The following is a 22057-nucleotide window of genomic DNA, read 5'->3' on the forward strand; positions in this document are numbered from 1 at the left end:
CCGCCCCACTCCAGCGGCGCCGCCGCCGCTCGCCTCGCCCCGAGCACCGCCGCCGGCCGCGATGGGGAGGGCCGAGCTCCTCCAGCTGCCAGCCCTCCTCCCCGCGCTGTTCTTCGTCAGGATCCGGCCAGATCCGGTGCGATCCGGCCCGGATCCGCCTCGCACACCCGTCCCCGGCCCCTTCGCCGGAGGCCTCGCCGGAGTCACCTCCACCGTCGCCGGAGTCGAGGTGGGCCAGATCCACCCATCCCTCTTTCCAAACGCGCCGTGTCCCCGGGATCTCTCCTTCCTAGAACCACCTCGTCCCGCGTTGACTTTGCGCGGAGGTGATTTTCTTCTAAGTCCCCAGTTTTCAACATTATGTGCTCATGTTTGACATGCCATAGTTCTCTAACCTTAGATTTATTTTGCATGCATAATATATCAAAATGTTCATTGTGAGATGCTCTTCATTTCATTCCAGTGTGCCATGCTTGTTTGAGTTCATCTTGATTCCCTAATCGTCGTTGCAAGAGTGCTATATGATGTTAACCTGCTGAGACTGTTATAACTTGCTGATTTGTCATTCTTGTTGCATTTTGTGTGTGCATCCTTTGAGAATGATCTCTACATGTTTTAGGAGCATATTCATGCCATCTTTATAGTGGTTCAATCCATGTAATTTTGTGTGCCTTGTGGTGAGTGAATCAAGCTTGTGAAATGAGCTACGTGCCGTTACTGTTTTGCTAGGCTGAATCTGTTATATCATGATGCTATGCAAACCTGCTTCTACAAGTCATTCTATGCATAATATGGAGATGTTAACTAAGGATGTTCTTTTATAAATGTTATGATATATCCATTCATGTCCTTTTTTGCATTTATAGCCTGGTGTAGCGTGTTGTAATCTTGCTCTAAAGTTGCTAAATAATGTTGCTGTCAGCCTGTTAACATGAAGTTCTGTTTGGCCATGTGTTTTGCTAGTGATCCATGCACCCTATTTCTATGCTATTGCCATGTTTAGCTCCACAAATGTGTCTTATTACTGTTGGTCACCTTGTCATGCCATGTATTGTTCTGTGGTGAGTTGTACAAGCTCACCAACATGCCTACTTATCGTTGTTCCTGCCATGTGCTGTTATTTTGACCGTGTGAATCTGTCATATCACTTGCCATGTTTGCACGGATCCTAACATCTTTTCTGTTGATCTTTGGAATTAGTTCAGTAAGGGAGTTTTGGTCTTTGTCTTTAGTAATAGCATTGCATGCTCTATTTTGCCATGATAGCTTGCTGTAACATGTTGTTTGTTAGCTCTAAACATTGCAACCTGATGTTATTTCTGTCATGCTCAGTGATTTTCTGCTAAGTCTGTGAACTGTTATTATTTGCAATCTTACCATGTCCTTTTGAGCATGTTATATTGTTCTCTGGAGATAGCTCAGTGTTCATGTTTTGTTATGCTTCATTTGTAAATCACGTACATGCCATTTGTTTTCATGTTGAGGTGCTGTAGCATATTTCCATGATGCTTGCAAGATGCCTAGTTGCTATTTTGGACAGATTGTTGTTATATCTTGTTTGGAATGTATGTGTTGCACCGTTGCTTCGTTTGGAGTGTGCTCTATATGGAACTTGCTTAATTTTGTATATAGTTTCATGTTACCTTATTGCATCTATATTTTGAATATGTTTGCTTGATGTTTGTATGCATTTTGCGTCAATGCCATGTTTAACTTGTTTTCCTCATATCTTCTAGGTCGTAGCTCCGAACTAAATGAACCTTATATGTAACTTGACTAGAATTTCGTGTAGATCATCTTGGTGCATCTTAACATGCTGTTTAACAACTTGAACATAAGGTTTATTCAGATCTGGAACAATTCTGAAATTTGCATAAGAGGACTTACTGGAATTGTTACATGTTGTTTCCGACCTCATTTAAACTTGTTTTGATGTGTTGTTCTTGTTTGCATCATCTTTTGCCATGAGTAGCGTCATATAGCCTTGTCATGCATCATGCTTGGATGTGCATCATGTCATGTTTATGTGTTGTGTGTTTACCATGTTGTTTGCTTCTTTCTGGTTGTGCTCCTTCTCGTTAGTTCCTGTTTCGTTGCGATCATGATGGTTCATTCGTCTACGCTTGGTTCATCTTCGTGGCTTCATCTTCTTCATGGACTCGTTCTTCTTCCTAGCGGGATTTCAGGCAAGATGACCGTTACTCTGGATCTCACTACTATCATTGCTATGCTAGTTGCTTCGTTCTATCGCTATGCTGCGCTACCTATCACTTGTTCTTCAAGCCTCCCAATTTGCCATGTCAGCCTCTAACCTTTTTCACGCTTCCTAGAAAACCGTTGATTGGCTATGTTACCGCTTTGCTCAGCACCTCTTATAGCGTTGTTAGTTGCAGGTGAAGTTGAAGATTGCTCCATGATGGACAGGATTATGTTGGGATATCACAATATCTCTTAGCTAATTAATGCATCTATATACTTGGTAAAGGGTGGGAGGCTTGGCCTTATGCCTGGTGTTTTGTTCCACTCTTTCCGCCCTAGTTTCCGTCATACCGGTGTTATGTTCCTTGATTTTGCGTTCCTTACGCGGTTGGGTGATTTATGGGACCCCCTTGATAGTTCGCTTTGAATAAAACTCCTCCAGCAAGGACCAACCTTGGTTTTACCATTTGCCTCACCTAAGCCTTTTTCCCTTGGGTTTCCGGAGCCCGAGGGTCATCTTATTTTACCCCCCGGGCCAGTGCTCGTCGTGAGTGTTGGTCCAACCTGTCAGCCGCTGGTGGCCACCAGGGGCAACTCTGGGCTGGCCTACCGGAAGTTTGGACAATCCGGTGTGCCCTGAGAACGAGATATGTGCAGCTCCTATCAGGATTTGTCGGCACATTCGGGCGGCTTTGCTGGTCTTGTTTTACCATTGTCGAAATGTCTTGTAACCGGGATTCCAAGTCTGATCGGGCCTTCCTGGGAGAAGGAATATCCTTCGTTGACCGTGAGAGCTTGTGATGGGCTAAGTTGGGACACCCTTACAGGGTATAAACTTTCGAGAGCCGTGCCCGCGGTTATGTGGCAGATGGGAATTTGTTAATATCCGGTTGTAGAGAACTTGACACCAGATTCGAATTAAAACGCATCAAACGCGTGTGTAGCCGTGATGGTCTCTTTTCGGCGGAGTCCGAGAAGTGAACACGGTTTGTGTTATGTTTGAACGTAAGTAGTTTCAGGATCACTTCTTGATCATTGCTAGCTTCACGACCGTTCCGTTGCTTCTCTTCTTGCTCTTATTTGCGTATGTTAGCCACCATATATGCTCAGTCGCTGCTGCAACCTCACCACTTATCCTTTCCATTCCCATTAAGCTTTGCTAGTCTTGATACCCATGGTAATGGGATTGTTGAGTCCTCGTGGCTCACAGATTACTACAACAACAGTTGCAGGTACAGGTTATGTGATGATCTTGACGCGAGAGCGATGTCACTTGTTTTGGAGTTGTTCTTCTGCTTCTTCTTTGATCAGGGGATAGGTTCCAGGTCGGCAGCCTGGGCTAGCAGGGTGGATGTCATTTGAGTTTCTGTTTGTGTTTCATCTGTAGTCGGATGTTGCTTTTATGTATGATGTTGTTGTATTCATGTGGCATTGTATGCCTTTTGTATGTATCCCCAACTATTATGTAATGGTACGATGTAATGATATCCACCTTGCAAAAGTGTCTCCAATATGCGCTTCTACCCTTGGTGGGACCTTCGATTTCCTTTAGGATAGGATCGCATATTGGGTATGACAGTAAATAGCAATTGGCATATCACTGTTGTGGCTTTTGCGTAGGTAAGAAACGTTCTTGCTAGAAACCCATAGCAGCCACGTAAAATATGCAACAACAATTAGAGGACGTCTAACTTGTTTTTGCAGGGTATGCTATGTGATGTGATATGGCCAAAAGGATGTGATGAATTATATATGTGATGTATGAGATTGATTATGTTCTTGTAATAGGAATCACGACTTGCATCTCGATGAGTATGACAACCGGTAGGATCCATAGGAGCTGTCTTAATTTATTGTATGACCTGCGAGTCAATATAAATGCCATGTAATTACTTTACTTTTTGCTAACCGTTAGCCATAGTAGTAGAAGTAATATTTGGCAAGACAACTTCATGAAGACACGATGATGGAGATCATGGTGTCATGCCGGTGACGATGGTGATCATGCCGCGCCTTGAAGATGGAGATCAAAGGCGCAAGATGATATTGACCATATCATGTCACTTTATGATTTGCATGTGATGTTTATCCTGTTTACATCTTATTTGCTTAGAACGATGGTAGCATAAATAAGATGATCCCTCACTAAAATTTCAAGAAATGTGTTCCCTCTAAGTGTGCACCGTTGCAAAGGTTCGTTGTTTCAAAGCACCAAGTGATGATCGGGTGTGATAGATTCTAATGTTCTAATACAACGGGTGTAAGCCAGATTTACACATGCGAAACACTTAGGTTGACTTGACAAGCCTAGCATGTACAGACATGGCCTCGGAACATGAGAGACCGAAAGGTCGAACATGAGTCGTATAGTAGATGCGATCAACATGGAAATGTTCACCATTGATGACTAGTCCGTCTCACGTGATGATTGGACACGGCCTAGTCGATTCGGATCATGTATCACTTAGATGACTAGAGGGATGTCTATCTAAGTAGGAGTTCATTAAATAATTTGATTACATGAACTTAATTATAATGAACTTAGTCTAAAATTGTCTTTACAATCTATCATATAGATCCAATGGCCCACGCTAATATTGCCCTCAACTTTAACGCGTCCCTAGAGAAAACCAAGCTGAAAGACGATGGAAGCAACTATACAGACAGGGTCCGTAACTTGAGGATCATCCTCATAGCTGCCAAGAAAGCATATGTCGTTGAAGCACTGCTAGGTGACACACCCATTTTCCTAGCAACTCAAGACGTTACAAATGCCTGGCAGTCACGTAGTGATGATTACTCCCTGGTTCAGTCTGGTATGCTTTACAGCTTAGAACCGGGGCTCCAAAAGAGTTTTGAGCAACACAGAGCATATGAGATGTTCCAAGAGCTGAAAATGGTTTTCCAAGCTCATGCCTGGGTCGAGAGATATGAAGTCTCCGACAAGTTATACAGTTGTAAGATGGAGGAAAATAGTTCTGGCAGCGAGCATATACTCAAAATGTCTGGGTTGCACAACTGCTTGTCTCAACTGGGAGTTAATCTTCCAGATGACTCAGTCATTGACAGAATCCTCCAGTCACTTCCACCTATCGACAAGAGCTTTGTGATGAACTACAATATGAAAGGGATGGAGAAGTCCATTCCTGAGTTATATTCAATGCTGAAATCAGCGGAGGTGGAAATAAAAAAGTAACATCAAGTGTTGATGGTGAATAAGACCACTAGTTTCAAGAAAGGCAAGGGAAAGAAGAACTTCAAGAAGGACGGCAAGGGAGTTGCCGTGCCAGGTAACTCAGTTGCCGGGAAGAAGAAGCCAAAGAATGGACCCAAGCCTGAGACTGAGTGCTTTTATTGCAAGGGAAATGGTCACTGGAAGCGGAACTGCCCCAAGTACTTAGCGGATAAGAAGGTCAGAAATGCCAAAGGTATATATGATATACATGTTATTGATGTGTACCTTACCAGCGCTCGTAGTAGCTCCTGGGTATTTGATACCGGTGTGGTTCCTCACATTTGTAACTCAAAGCAGGATCTGCAGAATAAGCGGAGACTGGCGAAGGACGAGGTGACGATGTGCGTCGAGAATGGTTCCAAGGTCGATGTGATCGCCTTCGGCACACTACCTCTACATCTACCTTCAGGATTAGTTTTAAATCTCAATAATTGTTATTTAGTACCAGCTTTGAGCATGAACATTGTATCTGGATCTCGTTTGATGCAAGATGGCTACTCATTTAAATCCGAGAATAATGGTTGTTCTATTTATATGAGAGATATGATTTATGGTCATGCCCTGCTGGTCAATGGTTTATTTTTATTGAATCTCGAACGTGATGTTACACATATTCATAGTGTGAATGCCAAAAGATGTAAGGTTAATAATGATAGTCCCGCATACTTGTGGCACTGCCGCCTTGGTCACATTGGTGTCAAACGCATGAAGAAACTCCATGTAGATGGACTTTTGGAGTCTCTTGATTATGAATCTTTTGACACCGTTTTACAGAACAATGCCTCGTGGGCAAAATGACCAAGACTCCTTTTTACGGAACAATGGAGCGAGCAACCAACTTGTTGGAAATAATACATACTAATGTATGCGGTCCAATGAGCATTGAGGCTCGCAGTGGCTATCGTTATGTTCTCACGCTCACTGATGACTTAAGTAGATATGGGTATGTCTACTTAATGAAACACAAGTCTGAGACCTTTGAAAAGTTCAAGGAATTTTAGAGCAAGGTACGGAATCAACATGACAGGAAAATAAAGTTCTTATGATCGGATTGTGGAGGAGAATATTTGAGTCACGAGTTTGGCACGCACTTAAGGAAATGTGGAATTGTTTTACAACTCATGCCACCTGGAACACCTCAGCGTAATGCTGTGTCTGAACGTCGTAATCGCACTCTATTGGATATGGTGCGATCTATGATGTCTCTTACCGATCTACCACCATCATTTTGGGCTTATGCTTTAGAGACTGCCACATTCGCTTTAAATAGGGCACCGTCTAAATCCGTTGAGACGACACCGTATGAATTATGGTTTGGGAAGAAACCTAAGCTGTCATTTCTGAAAGTTTGGGGACGTGATGCTTATGTCAAGACACTTCAACCTGAAAAGCTCGAACCTAAATCAAAAAAATGCGTCTTCATAGCATACCCTAAGAAACTATTGGGTATACCTTCTACCTCAGATCTGAAGGCAAGATCTTTGTTGCCAAGAATGGATCCTTTTTGGAGAAAGAGTTTCTCTCGAAAGAAGTAAGTGGGAGGAAAGTAGAACTTGATGAGGTACCCCCTCTTGAACCAGAGAGTAGCGCAGCATAGGAAGATGTTTCTGTGGTGCCTGCACCAACTAGAGAGTAAGTTAATTATGATGATCATGAAACTTCGGATCAAGTTACTACTAAACTTCGTAGGTCCACAAGGACGCGTTCCACACCAGAATGGTACGGCAACCCTGTCCTGGAAATCATGTTGTTAGACAACGGTGAACCTTCGAACAGTGAAGAAGTGATGGCGGGCCTGGATTCCAACAAATGGCTTGAAGCCATGAAATCCGAGATAGGATCCATGTATAAAACAAAGTATGGACTTTGACGGACTTGCCCGATAATCGGCAAGCCATAGAGAATAAGTGGATCTTTAAGAAGAAGACTAACACAGATGGTAATGTGACCGTCTATAAGGCTCGGCTTGTCGCTAAGGGTTATAGACAAGTTCAAGGGGTTGACTACGATGAGACCTTCTCACCCGTAGCGAAGCTAAAGTCCGTCCGAATCATGTTAGCAATTGCCGCATTCTATGATTATGAGATCTGGCAAATGGACGTCAAAACGGCACCTTAACGGTTTCCTTAAGGAAGAATTGTATATGATGCAGCCGAAAGGTTTTGTCGATCCTAAGAATGCTAACAAAGTATGCAAGCTCCAGCGCTCCATCTATGGGCTGGTTCAAGCATCTCGGAGTTGGAACATTCGCTTTGATGAAATGATCAAAGCGTTTGGGTTTATACAGACTTATGGAGAAGCCAGTATTTACAAGAAAGTGAGTGGGAGCTCTGTAGCATTTCTCATATTATATGTGGATGACATACTGTTGATGGGAAATGATATAAAACTTTTGGAAAGCATAAAGGCCTACTTGAATAAGTGTTTTTCAATGAAGGACCTTGGAGAAGTTGCTTACATATTAGGCATCAAGATCTATAGAGATAGATCGAGACGCATCATTGGTCTTTCACAAAGCACATACCTTGACAAGATATTGAAGAAGTTCAATATGGATCAATCCAAGAAGGGGTTCTTGCCTGTATTGCAAGGTGTGAAATTGAGCGCAGCTCAATGCCCAACCTCGGCAGAAGATAGAGAAAAGATGAGTGTCATTCCCTATGCCTCAGCCATAGGCTCTATTATGTATGCCATGCTGTGTACTAGACCTGATGTGAACCTTGCCATAAGTTTGGTAGGGAGGTACCAAAGTGATCCCGAAATGGAACACTGGACATCAGTCAAGAATATCCTGAAGTAACTGAGAAGGACTAAGGACATATTTCTCATTTATGGAGGTGACGAAGAGCTCGTCATAAAGGGTTACGTCGATGCTAGCTTTGACACAGATCCAGATTACTGCAAGTCACAAACTGGATACGTGTATATTTTGAATGGTGGGGCAGTCAACTGGTGCAGTTGCAAGCAAAGCGTCGTGGTGGGATCTACATGTGAAGCGGAGTACATAGCTACTTCAGAAGCAGCACAAGAAGCAGTCTGGATGAAGGAGTTTATCACTGACCTAGGAGTGATTCCCAATGCGTCGGGTCCGATGACTCTCTTCGGTGACAACACTGGAGCTATTGCCCTTGCCAAGGAGCCCAGGTTTCACAAGAAGACCAGGCACATCAAGCGTCGCTTCAACTAAATTCGTGAATATATTCAAGATGGAGACATAGATATTTGTAAAGTGCACACGGATATTGTTGGGGATATAACTATTTGTGTAAGCCGCCTAGGAGGGGGCGGGTTACGCAAAGAAGACTCACCAGAAAGAAGCCCAAGACCAAAGCATGAAGATGGCGGTTCAATGGAGGGCTTAAGGCAACAGGCGGCTTAAGGCCCATTGTAGTAAACCGCCATAATGGCATGACTTGTATCATAAGGTAGATTTAACTAGTCACTGAGCCGGACACTGTTTATAAGCCGGCCAGGACTCTGTAAGCCACATGGCGTCAACCTGTGTATATAAGGGGATGACCTGCTGGCGGCTTAGGGCAAGAAACAACTCATCGAGAGCCGGGCATAGCGTATCTCGCTTCCTGGTCATCGAAACATCAATACCAACCCAACTAGACGTAGGCCTTACCTTCACCGTAAGGGGCCGAACTAGTATAAAACCTCTCGTGTCCTTTGTGCCGATTAACCCCTTCAAGCTTCCTAGTTGCGATGGCTCCACAACTAAGTCCTTTCACGAGGACATCTAATGTGACAATTCCACGACAGTTGGCACCCACCGTGGGGCCAACACATGGTGGATTTGAGTTCTTAAAGGGCAACTTCGAAGGGCTCAAGGGATACGTAGTGGGCCGGATGACCAAGAGTTGTCGCGGCAAGATCTACATCGACGACGAAGGCTGGGGCCCCGACGCCGGCTCAATCGAGTACGGGTACCGGGTCCCCTTCGGCGGAATCCACGTCTTCATCGGCTGGATCGGAGAGCCGGGACCTGAGCCGGACAGCGGCACCGACCTCATCAAGACGACTCAGCGTGCGAGGAAGTCCCGAGCTCAACCCGTCATGAAGCGTGCTTTCGTGGGCTGCATCCATGGAGAGGAACTTTCTGAAGGATCTGAAGATGGTGGTGAGACGGCCGTCCTCTCAGATGGTGATTCGTCCGCCGGTTCAACAGTTTCGTTGTACCAGGTGCAAGACGGCGTGCTCGGGGGCTGTTCCGATGGCATAAGTATTCCGGACCCCTATGAGCCGCCAAGATGGGCATGAATCTTTATGGCTCGGACTCAACCCGACTCTAACTCTATAGCTGCTGCAGCAATAACATCCGGGATAGGGACAGCCGAGGCAGGTGGCCCTATGCGCCCGCCGGCTCAGGTGCTGATAGACCTCATGGACAAGCTTACGGCCCTGTTAACCGCCACGGTTATCCCTGTGAACAAAGATGATCATGACGTGGAGGTGGCACGGGTGCGTGAGGAGATAGCTCAGGCCAAGGAGGCCTTGGCAGCTGAGGATACTAGACTAGCTACAGAGCGGGCGACTCTCGATGCCCGGGCACAGGGGTTGCAGTCAGAAGCTTACCAGCTTATGATGAGCTTAAACGTGTCCAATGAGGTAATGAGGAGGAGACACCAGAAAACCCAATCCCGTTTACCTCCGAATTACGACCCTCGGGTTCTTTTCGCTACACCCGGAGCCGGCCCAAGTAACCCGCTAGATGCCAATCAGTTTATGATAGCCGGAGCAGGAGGACCGGCTCAGCCTCGAGAGATGCCACCTCCTCATGTGAGCATGGCACCACCGTGTTATGTGCCGATACCGGAGGGTCACTTTTCCAACCCCACGGAGAACTAAATCGCAACTTCAGCGCACTTGGCGGCTCTGCCCATGGACGGTGATGGCCCGACAGCGGTGGAGACTCGGAGGGTCAGAGAGCTTCTCCAGACGGCCCTGGCTCAGCAAGAGACCTATTCTTACAGCAGGGACATGATTCATTCAACTCCTCCGCCTTGGTTAGCACCGCCTCGTCAGAACCGGAGCCCGAGTTACAGCAGGCACATGGAATCTGAAGCTTTGTCAAGCAACGCCCAACGCCGTAACCAACACGGTGGCTATAACCCGGTGCAAGACCGAGTACGTCAGGAGAACGAGCGGGCGGCTCAGCTGGCGGCGCAACAGGCAGCTCATCAGGATTTCCCGGAGTATCCAACGACTTCTGTTGAGATGGGAGTAGCCACTAGAACCGGTGGTGTTCCCTGTTTGGTACCGGCTTTGCGTAATGTGCGTCTACCTAAGGACTTCAAGGGACCTCGAAAGGTGCCAAACTACACGGCTAACTTACAGCCCAGAGCATGGATCGAGAGTTATGAGATGGCCATGGAGTTGTTGGAAGTCAGTGACGCGGCAGTGGCTAAATATTTCACCATGATGTTAGATGGAACGGCCCGGTCTTGGTTAAAAGGTTTGCCACCCAATTCCATTGGTTCATGGGAAGAGTTAAAAGCCCGTTTCATCCAGAACTTCAAGGACACCTGTAAGCAATCTATGTCGATCGTGGACTTGACGAATTGTAAGCAGGGGGGGGGGGGTGAATCCACCACCCATTGGGTATGCCGGGTCAAGGAGATAATTCATTCATCTGACAAGATGGATGCCGGCTCTGTAGTCCTTATGTTGGAGAAGAATTGCAGCTTTGAGCCGCTGAGGCAGAAACTGGGGCGCCTTAAACATGACTGCAAGGATATGGGTACGCTAATGGCGGCTTTAGTCAAATATGCCAATTCTGATAGTACCAAGGATCCCGCGTCTGACGATGAAAAGACAGGGAAGGGAAAAAGGAACGGCAATGGAAAGGGTCAACAGCACAACCTGGTGAATCAAAGCGGCAATAAGCGTAAGGAGGACGGCAACCCGGAGTTTGTAGCCAATGCTAATGCACAGGGTAACAATCAAAGACGTAAGGGTAAGCCGCCTCGATCCGGCAGGTCAGGCCCATCTCTTGAGCAACTACTCACTGAGCCCTGCCCGAGACACGGCACCGGGAGCGCCCCGCCACACACCTGTGCAAAGATTGCGCGATCATGAAGGCATTTAAAAATTCCAACACCTTTGATGGTAGTCATGGATCTGGCGGCGGTTCAGGGGCTGGCGGCTTTCATGGCCCGGGCGGCGGTTCAAACTCCGGTTTTCAGGGACATCCAGGTGGAAATAATCAGCAGCAGTCTGGTCAAGGAGGGCAACAGCAGCAACAGTCGAGTTATCAAAGCCATCCGAAATAGTTGAGTGGTGGGCAGTACCATGTGTTTACCACTAGCTTATGCAAACGTGACCAGAAGGTTCATAAGAGGGCCGTGAATTCTATTGAGCCGGCAATTCCTCGTTATTTGAGATGGTCAGAACAACCCATTATATGGAGCAGAGAGGATCACCCTCCACGGGTCGATAATCCGGGTCAGTTAGCCTTGGTGGTAGCACCCCAGGTTGGTGGATATAAATTCACTAAGGTACTCATGGACGGAGGTAGCAGCATCAATATCCTCTACTACGAGACCTTTCAACGCATGGGGTTGACGGAGAAGAATTTGAGAACATCCAACACTGTTTTTCATGGGGTGGTTCCGGGCAAGTCGGCTTACCCAGTTGGCAAGATTGAATTGGAGGTGGCTTTTGGAGATGAGTATGATTCCAGGGCTGAGAAATTGACGTTTGAAGTGGTTAAAATCAGGAGTCCATATCATGCTCTGTTTGGGTGACTGGCTTATGCTAAGTTCATGGAACGGCCGTGTTACGTTTATTTACAGCTCAAGATGTCGGGTTACAAGGGCACAATCACTGTGCATGGGAGTCGAAAGGTGGCCTTGGAGTGTGAAGAGGGTGACGCGGCTTAGGCTGAGTCTGCCTATGCCGCGGAGGAGCTCAAATTTTATCAAGACAATGTTGACCCGACAGATATGACCTCCCTAAAGAAGCCAACTACTGAGCATGACCCAGCGTTGAAGTTTAAATCGGCCGCTGAGACGAAGCTCGTTGACTTTACCCCAGGAGATGCTTCTAAGCAGTTCAGTATTAGTGCCAATTTGGATCCCAAATAGGAAAGCGCGCTCATCGAGTTCATTCGTGAGAACCGGGACATCTTTGCATGGAAACCTTCTGACATGCCGGGTGTACCGAGGGAACTCGCTGAGCACACTCTCAATATTGATCCAAAGTATAAGCCGGTCAGGCAGTTTCTCCGACGGTTCAACGAAGAGAGACGGAAAGCTATTGGGGAAGAGGTCGCCTGGCTCTTAGCGGCCGGGTTTATTGTTGAAGTTTTTCACCCGGAATGGTTGGCTAACCCGGTGCTTGTACTCAAGAAGAACGGCACTTGGCGGATGTGTGTGGATTACACGGACTTAAACAAGGCTTGTCCGGCTGATCCCTTTGCTCTCACCCGTATTGATCAAATCATTGATGCTACAGCGGGTTGTGAACGTTTGAGCTTCTTGGATGCTTACTCTAGTTATCATCAGATCAAAATGGCAGTTAAGGACCAGGAGAAGACAACTTTCATCACTCCGTTTGGAGCCTTCTGTTATGTATCTATGCCGTTTGGACTCAAAAGTGCTCACGCGACTTATCAGCGATGTGTGCAGAACTGTTTACACGATCAAATTGGGTGTAATGTTCATGCTTATGTAGATGACATCGTGGTGAAGTCCAGAGAAAAGGAAACCTTGATATCTGACTTGAAAGAGACCTTTGATAATCTCCGGGTTTACAAGATGATGCTTAACCCGGCCAAGTGTGTGTTTGGTGTACCTGCGGGCAAGCTCTTGGGCTTTCTGGTATCAAACAGAGGCATTGAAGCTAATCCGGAGAAGATTAAGGCGATTACCTCTCTGGCTAAGCCGGCGTGCATCAATGATGTTCAGCGACTGGCGGGTCGTGTTGCCGCTTTAAGCCGGTTCATAAGCCGGTTAGGGGAGAAGGCCCTACCGTTATATCAGATGATGAAGAAAACAGACACTTTTGTCTGGAGTGATGCTGCTGATGCCGCCTTTGAGGACTTAAAAAGACAGTTGTCTCAACCACTGGTTCTTGCAGCTCCTATTGATAAAGAGTCGTTGTTGTTATACGTGGCTGCCAATTCACGAGCCGTCAGTGTTGCTATCGTGGTGGAGCGTAAGGAAGCTGGCAGGAAGCATCCGGTTCAACGGCCGGTTTACTATATCAGTGAGGTGCTCATTGAGTCTAAACAAAGGTATCCACATTGGCAGAAACTTGTTTACGGAGTGTTTATGGCCAACCGTAAGTTGAAGCAATACTTTCAAAGTCATCCTATAACTATGGTAAGTTCTGCCCCTTTGGGAGACATCATCCAGAATAGGGAGGCCACAGGACGAGTCACCAAATGGGCTATCGAGCTTGGGCCTCATGGTTTGAAGTACATGCCATGTACTGCTATTAAGTCTCAGGCCTTGGTGGACTTTATCAATGATTGGACAGAATTGCAGGCACCTGAGGAGAAGCCAGATAACACATATTGGACTATTCACTTTGACAGGTCCGGGCAGCTAGAAGGCTCGGGGGCTGGAGTTGTTTTAACTTCCCCTCGAGGTGACAAATTTTGTTATGTACTCCGGCTTATGTTTCCATGTACTAACAATGCAGCTGAGTACGAGGTCTTACTCCATGGTCTCCGGATGGCCAATGAGATGAACTTAAGCCGGGTAAGGTGTCTGGGCGACTCAGATCTCATGGCTCAACAGGTGCCAGGCAAGTGGGACTCCAAGGATCCTCTCATGGCAGCTTATCGTCGTGAGGTAGATGCTGTGGCCGGGCATTTTAAGGGTTATCAAGTGGAGCACATTGATCGAAGGAAGAATGAGGCGGCTGATGCTTTAAGCCGACTGGGATCTCAACGTAAGCCGGTGCCACCTAACGTCTTTCTTGATATTCTGCATAACCCTTCTGTCAAGGTGCCTACTGAGGAAAAACTAGCGGTGCCAGACCCAGAGGCACAGCTGGTGGCGGCTCTTCATGTCATCCCGGATTGGACCGTGCCGTATTTGGCCTATATGACCCGGGGAGAGTTACCGGAGGATGAGACTTTGGCAAGACAAATTTTCAGGCGATCTAAATCCATGACGATTGTTAATGGTGAGTTGAATTATTGCAGTGTAACATGGGCGTTTCAACGCTGTGTGTTGCCTGCAGAGGGACAAGAGATACTTCGTGAGATTCATGAAGGAGATTGTGGTCATCATGCCGGCTCAAAATCTCTTGTGGCCAAGGCCTTCCGCCATGGTTTCTACTGGCTGATGGCTCATGCTGATGCGGAGGATCTGGTCAGTAAATGTGACGATTGTCAAAAGTTCTCATGGCGTGCTCATGTGCCGGCTCAAGAATTGAGGATGATCCCAATTACTTGGCCGTTCGCAGTCTGGGGGCTTTACATGGTTGGACCTTTCAAAAGGTCTAAAGATAAAAAGACACACCTCTTGGTGGCAGTGGATAAGTTTACAAAGTGGGTTGAGGCGGAGCCAGTCAGTAAGTGTGATGCGGCCACAGCGGTTCAGTTCATGAAAAAGCTGATCTTTCGTTTTGGTTTCCCACACAGCATTATAACTGACAATGGCACTAATCTCTCCAAGGGAGCCATGGAAGAGTTCTGTCAACGAGAACATATCCGACTTGATGTTTCGGCTGTTGCTCATCCTCAATCCAATGGTCAAGCAGAAAGAGCTAATCAAGAGATCCTGAAGGGTATTAAGCCCCGGCTCTTTGTCCCCTTAAAACAGACTCCGGGTTGCTGGGTGGAGGAGTTACCCTCTGTACTATGGAGCATCAACACTACGCCTAACAGATCTACGGGTTACACACCTTTCTTCATGGTCTATGGAGCAGAGGCAGTTCTACCAAGTGACATCCGACACGACTCACCCCGTGTGGCGGCTTATGTTGAGGCGGATAATAAGAAGGCTCGTCAGGATGCACTTGACTTGTTGGATGAGGAGCGAGACTTGGCAATAGCCCGCTCAGCGATTTACCAGCAAGACCTGCACCGCTATCACAGCCGCCGGGTTAAGAGCAGAACCTTTCAGGAAGGTGACTTGGTACTCCGGCTCATCCAAGATCAATCTGACATGCATAAGCTATCTCCGCCTTGGGAAGGACCCTTTGTGGTTAGCAAGAATCTGAATAACGGGTCATATTACCTCATCGATGTTCGAGAGCACAAAGACTCACGTAAGTCGGAGGAGGAGACCCGCCGGCCGTGGAATATTGCCCATCTCCGGCCTTACTATACTTAAGCCACCGGCTCTTAAGATGTATATATTTTTGACGATGTACATATTATATAAAGCAATAAAGCAGGACCTCTATCCTTTTTTCCCATAAAGAATGTTTTTATGTCTTCTTTATTAGGTGACGGAAACTACCAACAGGGAGCGGATCATATCTGAATCCGGCTTTCCCTTTGGTCCGGCTTATGATCATATCTGAATCTAGCTATGATCACTTGGGGGCTTCCTGTTCAAACATAGGTCGTATTCGAACCAAAGAGAACATAGCTGTCGATACCCACTTGATCGACATATTGCCAAACCCACTTGGGGGCTTCTTGATCATATTTGAATCACAGCTTAACCCCTTTGGGTCTGACGTGGATCGTATTCGAATCAGCGTCATTAAAAAACTCTTATGGTCACTTGGGGGCTTCCTGCTCAAACATAGGTCATATTCGAACCAAAGAGAACATAGCTGTCGATACCCACTTGATCGGCATCGCCAAAGCCACTGGGGGCTATATGATCGTATCCGAATCTTAGCTTAACCCCTTTGGAATGATTTATTGATCGTATTCGAATCAGAAGCCTATACATGTTGTTTATTATCCATTATAAGTATAATTATTTTGACTATCCTGAGACCTTGTGAAAAGCATTGCGAGATGTTTTTTGTCTTTTCTGGTTTAATATTGGTCACGCCAGGTTGTTAAGTACCAGGTGAGCATCATATCAGCAGGAAAGATTATCAAGGGGATCGCAGGTATGTTATCATGGTTATGTTTAACAAACATAATCGTAAGCCGGCCTGTATATGGTATCTTTGGTTGGTATTCCGGGTTGTCAATACTTTATGTGACCCCCGGCGGGATAAACCGCCAAGGGAATTTTGCTTGTTTTATGTGCAGGATAAGGTAAGCAAATTTAAACGCCAAGGGAATAAACGATCAACATAAGCCAGAAATATATAGCAATAGCGGCTTACGAAAGTGTTAAGCGCTAGGAACATGCGCGAAGGCATAACAAACATTGAGAAGTTTTTCTACCCTATTACGAGACTCCTCGAGTCTGAACAAATGAAGCATTGTTTTTTGCAAAACACATGGCGCTTTACTCCTTCGGCGGGCTTGAAGACTCTGGGTTATCCTTCTCCTCCTCTCCGTCGGTTGTTTTGTCCTGAAAAGTTGATGAGGCCCAATCAATGATGCTCAAAGCTTCAAACTCAGCTTCATCATCTATTAAACCAGCTGGGTCCACTTCAGGGGCAAAAGTATGCTTACGAATAGGAGGGATCAGGCTGACTTCATCATATGGAATGTTTGGAATTCTACGGTTCTCATTGTCATAGCCTGGAGAGTACTTGGTGAGGTCAGTATCGTTCCCAATAAGGGTCGCCACGGGACGTATGACTTTGACACAGGTGATGAAGTCATGATCATCAAATATAGTACCGTCCTCCTTCCGACTTGGGTATCCAAGGGCAAGGTCGGCCGGATCTAGCTCGGGAAGCCATGCTTTCGCCCGACTCAATGCGGCTACGGCTCCGTCTCTTGAGGACGCCTGCCTTAAATCTTGGATCCGCTGAGGTAACATAGCGAGGCACTTCAACACATCTGGCAGAAGGCGGGGAGTGGTATTTGATAAAGCTACAACGGCCAAGGCACGTTGAGACCCGGTGTACAGCTGCTCCACTAGAGTGTAAACCGCCTTAAGCTTAATCAGCATGTTCTACTTAAGGTTGGTGCTCCTGGGGCCTGTGTTCACCAACATAAAGTGAGCCGGAGATAGCAATTACAATAATCATCAAAGGAAAGATTACAATATTTGAGGTTATGTAAAATAACTTACCAAAGATGGCTGAGACCATCTGAGATATCTGTCGTTTTAAGTCAGACAACTCGGTTGTTGCCTCTGCAAGAGATGCTTCTGCTGTCTCGGCCCGGGTCATTAGTGAAGCCTTTCATCAGCCCAGATTTTCTTCTCTGACTCAAATTTTTTCTTCAATTTCTCTTGTTCAGAGACACTGAATTCAAATCTGGAGTTGGCCTTTTGAGTTTCGAGTTCTTGAGTTTCCAACCGGCTCTTCAGGACAGCAAGCTCCGACTCAAATTGACTTATGGTGGCCTGCATCGACACCGGGTTATGGTAAGAATCATGGTAAGATAATACCAAAGTCCCAAGTACTTTGCAAACAAAGGTTCTTGACACTTGGGGGCTAATGTATGCTGAAGAATTTTTAAACCTACCATGTTGGTTTACACATATTAAGTCTCAAGCATTTTACAAGTAAAGATACTTGACACTTGGGGGCTAATGTGTATCGCAAATTTAAACTATCATGTTATAAACCGGATTAAATATATTCTCTTTAAACCGGGCACATTAACGGTACAACAGATTTCTAAGTCTACAGCATATTCATTCATAAGCAATAGACTTGGGGGATGGTACAGTAAGTAAGATTCAGGAAAATAGCATAAGTTATACCTCCAATTTGTGCTGTATTTGTTTTACCATGTCAATTTCCAGGTCACGGCTATTATGCACCTGATTCAGATAGCCCAAGACTATATCACCAATGCTTAAGTGAGTATAGTCAGTAATGTCCTGCTTGGCCTTTCAGCGTTCGACAAGTTCTTCCTTGGCACTACATTTGGCAAGGACAGTAGGCCACCCAGGTTCAACAAACTGACTTTTCACAAATTCAACTTCCGGTTCAGATGTCTTGACCGAGCTAGGAACTTCCGGGTTATCGGAGATGTCGAGAGTATTTTTGGCAGGCGGGTCAGAAGTTGGCACTGGAATGTCATAGGCCGGTTCAGGCGGTTGATGGGTAGAGCTGTCTGGAGCAGACGTATCAATCACCGGTTCAGTTACAATCGGGTCTTGGGACGACTTATTCTTCTTTGCCCTCTTACTGGGTTTCACTTGCATGCTGTTAACAAAGGCAGAAGGATGAATACTAAAGCATGGGTAAAGTAAAGCTCAAGGTACATAAGGTTACATTACCCGGGAGCAGTTTTGAAAGCCGGCATGTTTGATTGCATAGACTCGCCGGAAGAAGGAGAGGTATCCTGATAATTGGAGTTAGATGAATTGAGAGGTTGGCGAATTAAACCCGCCAAAGGTAAAACAGAACGTAAATCGGAGATAACCTCAGTGCGACGCTTCCTAGTAATGTCAGGTAAGCCAGAGGAGAGTTCTGCATCCTTGTTGTTCCGGGTCTGCCTCCGGTTTTCAAGTTGTTGTTGCTTCAAAAGAAATTGAGGATTTTGATAAGCTAGAGGATGTGAAAATCTTACTTTCCGGGTCACCCTTCAGAATTTTTGCTTTGGCAAAGGCTCTGAGTCGGAGGAGATTATAATTACCTCTTCATCAGCTGCTTGGCTGTTCCCCATATGCTCCTGAAGGGATAGAATGTCAGTCAAGTAATGACAAAGGAATTAAGAAAATTTGAAGATTACCTCTTCATCATCCGAAGAAGTATCATCCAATTTGAATAAGTCGGAGGCGCTAGGTTTCTTCTTCTTTGAGGTTCCCGTCTTGGCGGCTTTCCTTTCAGTTTTCTTGGTCGTCCTGGCTTGTTTGGAAGCCTCATGGTCATATTTGACCTTCCAGAAGTTATCATCGGCCTATGGAAAAGGATAAGGAATTATGAGTACAAAAAAGGTATAACATAGCAAAGAATATTTATTAAGATTGATAACTTACTGCAGGGGCCGGGTTCTTCTTGCAGAAGGGAAGTAAGCCGAAGGCGTTACTAGTTACAGTGCCCTCCTTCAGCAGCGACTGGGTCGTAGCATCCACCACATCATCTGGTAAGTCGTCAGGACTATGGCCTAGCGGGTCATCTTTTTTGCTTGTGTAAGTACACATTAAGACGGAACAACGGCTTAATGGAAGTACTCGCCAAGTGACCTAGACTCGGACCAGACCGATGCCGTTTAAACTGTTTCCCAAGAGAGCTTTGATCTTCTTGATAGTGGGGTTGGGAGGCAGACGCTCGACGGCCATCAGTTTGTCCGCTAGCGGATGGTTGGACTCAAGGCGCTGGGCACGGAAGCTGGGCAGAGGGCTCTCATCAGCTGGTGAAGTATCCTGACAATAGAACCACGTCTGGTTCCAATCTTTTGGATGACTCGGCAGTTCAGCGTAAGGAAAAAGGCAATCTCTCTGCCGCTTAATTGAAATGCCGCCAAGCTCAAGACTAGGCCCGTTGGCACGTTCATTCTGCCGGTTCAAGTAGAAAAGTTCTCTGAACAATAGCAGACTTGGATCCTCTCCCAGGTACACCTCGCAGAAGACTTGGAAATTGTAAATATTTGACACGGAATTGGGTCCAATGCCTTGAGGTCTAAGATCAAAGAAATTGAAAACCTCCCTGAAGAATTTTGAGCCGGGAGGAGCAAATCCCAAGTTCATATGATCCGTAAAAGTTATTACCTCCCCTTCTTTGGGTTGAGGCCTCTCTTCAGAAGGGTCAGGGGCACGATAATACATGACCTCCTTTTTTGGTAGATGGCCAAACTTCACAAATTCAGACAGTTTACTCTTAGTGACTATGGATGGGACCCAATTGCAGGTCACAGGGGCCTTGGTTGCCTTAGGTGCCATGACAACAGTTGTCCTACGACAAAATAAGAAGTTCCGGTTCAATTTTAACCCGGGAGAAATATCTTAATTATTCAAGGTGGCGGCTTAAGAAGGGGCCTAATGATATAAGGATAACTATGCAACAGTATTTAAGCCGCCACAAATATCAAAAGCAGTTCCAACTTCTTAAGGTCATGAGAAGCAAGCAAGGTTCACAGTTCAGTGTCATTTATTTAAGCCGGCTACATGGACAGTTGTGTTTAAGAGTATTTGACAGAAGTAGTTTTCCGGGTGATACAAACAGGTTTCATAATCTGCTACTGATATTTGAGATCAAAAAATGGCACTGACAAGAAAATTTTCTAAACCTAAAACTGATGCAGATGAAGTTCAAGAGCTCGAATGGGGCCTCTGTGTAACAGAAAGGGATCTATCTACGTCCAAAGTACGTGCGGAAAATCTACCATATCGGTTTCTACCATCTCCAAGATCAAGAAAAGCGGGGGTAATGGAATCTCTGAAAGGGAACTGCTAAACAACGAAGAACGCGAAGAACTCGAAGGTCTTAATGTGGATCTAAGAGGCAGGAAAGAGGAGACTTACAGATGCAGGGTTGCAGCAGAGGGTCGTCGCGTTTCTCTGGTCAAACCAGGTTGATGCAGCGGCCAGAGTTGGTGAAGACGAGATCTTGACGACGGTGGCGGTAGAGCTCGAGCGACAGAGAAGCAGCGAGAAGAAGGAGAAGACTGGAAGGAGGAGAATGGGAAGACCTAGGTCACGCCTATTTATAAGGAAAGGAAAACTGAGACGGCGCGAGAAACGAGGAGATAAGAATTACTATCCAGTGGCCCCGACGCCTCGGTTTTTGGAATAGTCAATAAAGACAGAGATCCATTGGAGGATATGGTGGAATAAAAAAAAGGAATTTAAGAAAAGATGACATCACGGCGGGTTAACACGGATCCAAAAGATGACGTCAGGGCGGGTTAAAGAAAACCTTTTGCATAGTTAGAAGACTGGAGATTTATGTTTTATGGTATTTTAAGATTGATATGAACAGGTTCAAATCAATCTGGGGCCTAATGTTGGGGATATAACTATTTGTGTAAGCCGCCCAGGAGGGGCCGAGTTACGCAAAGAAGACTCACCAGAAAGAAGCCCAAGACCAAAGCATGAAGATGGCGGTTCAATGGAGGGCTTAAGGCCCACAGGCGGCTTAAGGCCCGTTGTAGTAAACCGCCATAATGGCATGACTTGTATCATAAGGTAGATTTAACTAGTCACCGAGCCAGACACTGTTTATAAGCCGGCCGGGACTCTGTAAGCCACAGGGTGTCAACCCGTGTATATAAGGGGACGACCTGCTGGCGGCTTAGGGAAAGAAACAACTCATCGAGAGCCGGGCATAGCGTATCTCTCTCCCTGGTCATCGAAACATCAATACCAACCCAACTAGACGTAGGCCTTACCTTCACCGTAAGGGGCCGAACTAGTATAAAACCTCTCGTGTCCTTTGTCCCGATTAACCCCTTCAAGCTTCCTAGTTGTGATGGCTCCACAACTAAGTCCTTTCACGAGGACATCTGACATGACAATTCCACGACAGATCTGAATGTCACAGATCCGTTGACTAAACCTCTTCCACGAGCAAAACATGATCATCACCAGAACTCTATGGGTGTTCGATTCATCACAATCTAACTAGATTATTGACTCTAGTGCAAGTGGGAGACTATTGGAAATATGCCCTAGAGGCAATAAT

The sequence above is a fragment of the Triticum dicoccoides genome, chromosome 2B, assembly GCF_002162155.2.
Source record: "Triticum dicoccoides isolate Atlit2015 ecotype Zavitan chromosome 2B, WEW_v2.0, whole genome shotgun sequence".
Taxonomy (NCBI): Eukaryota; Viridiplantae; Streptophyta; class Magnoliopsida; order Poales; family Poaceae; genus Triticum; species Triticum dicoccoides.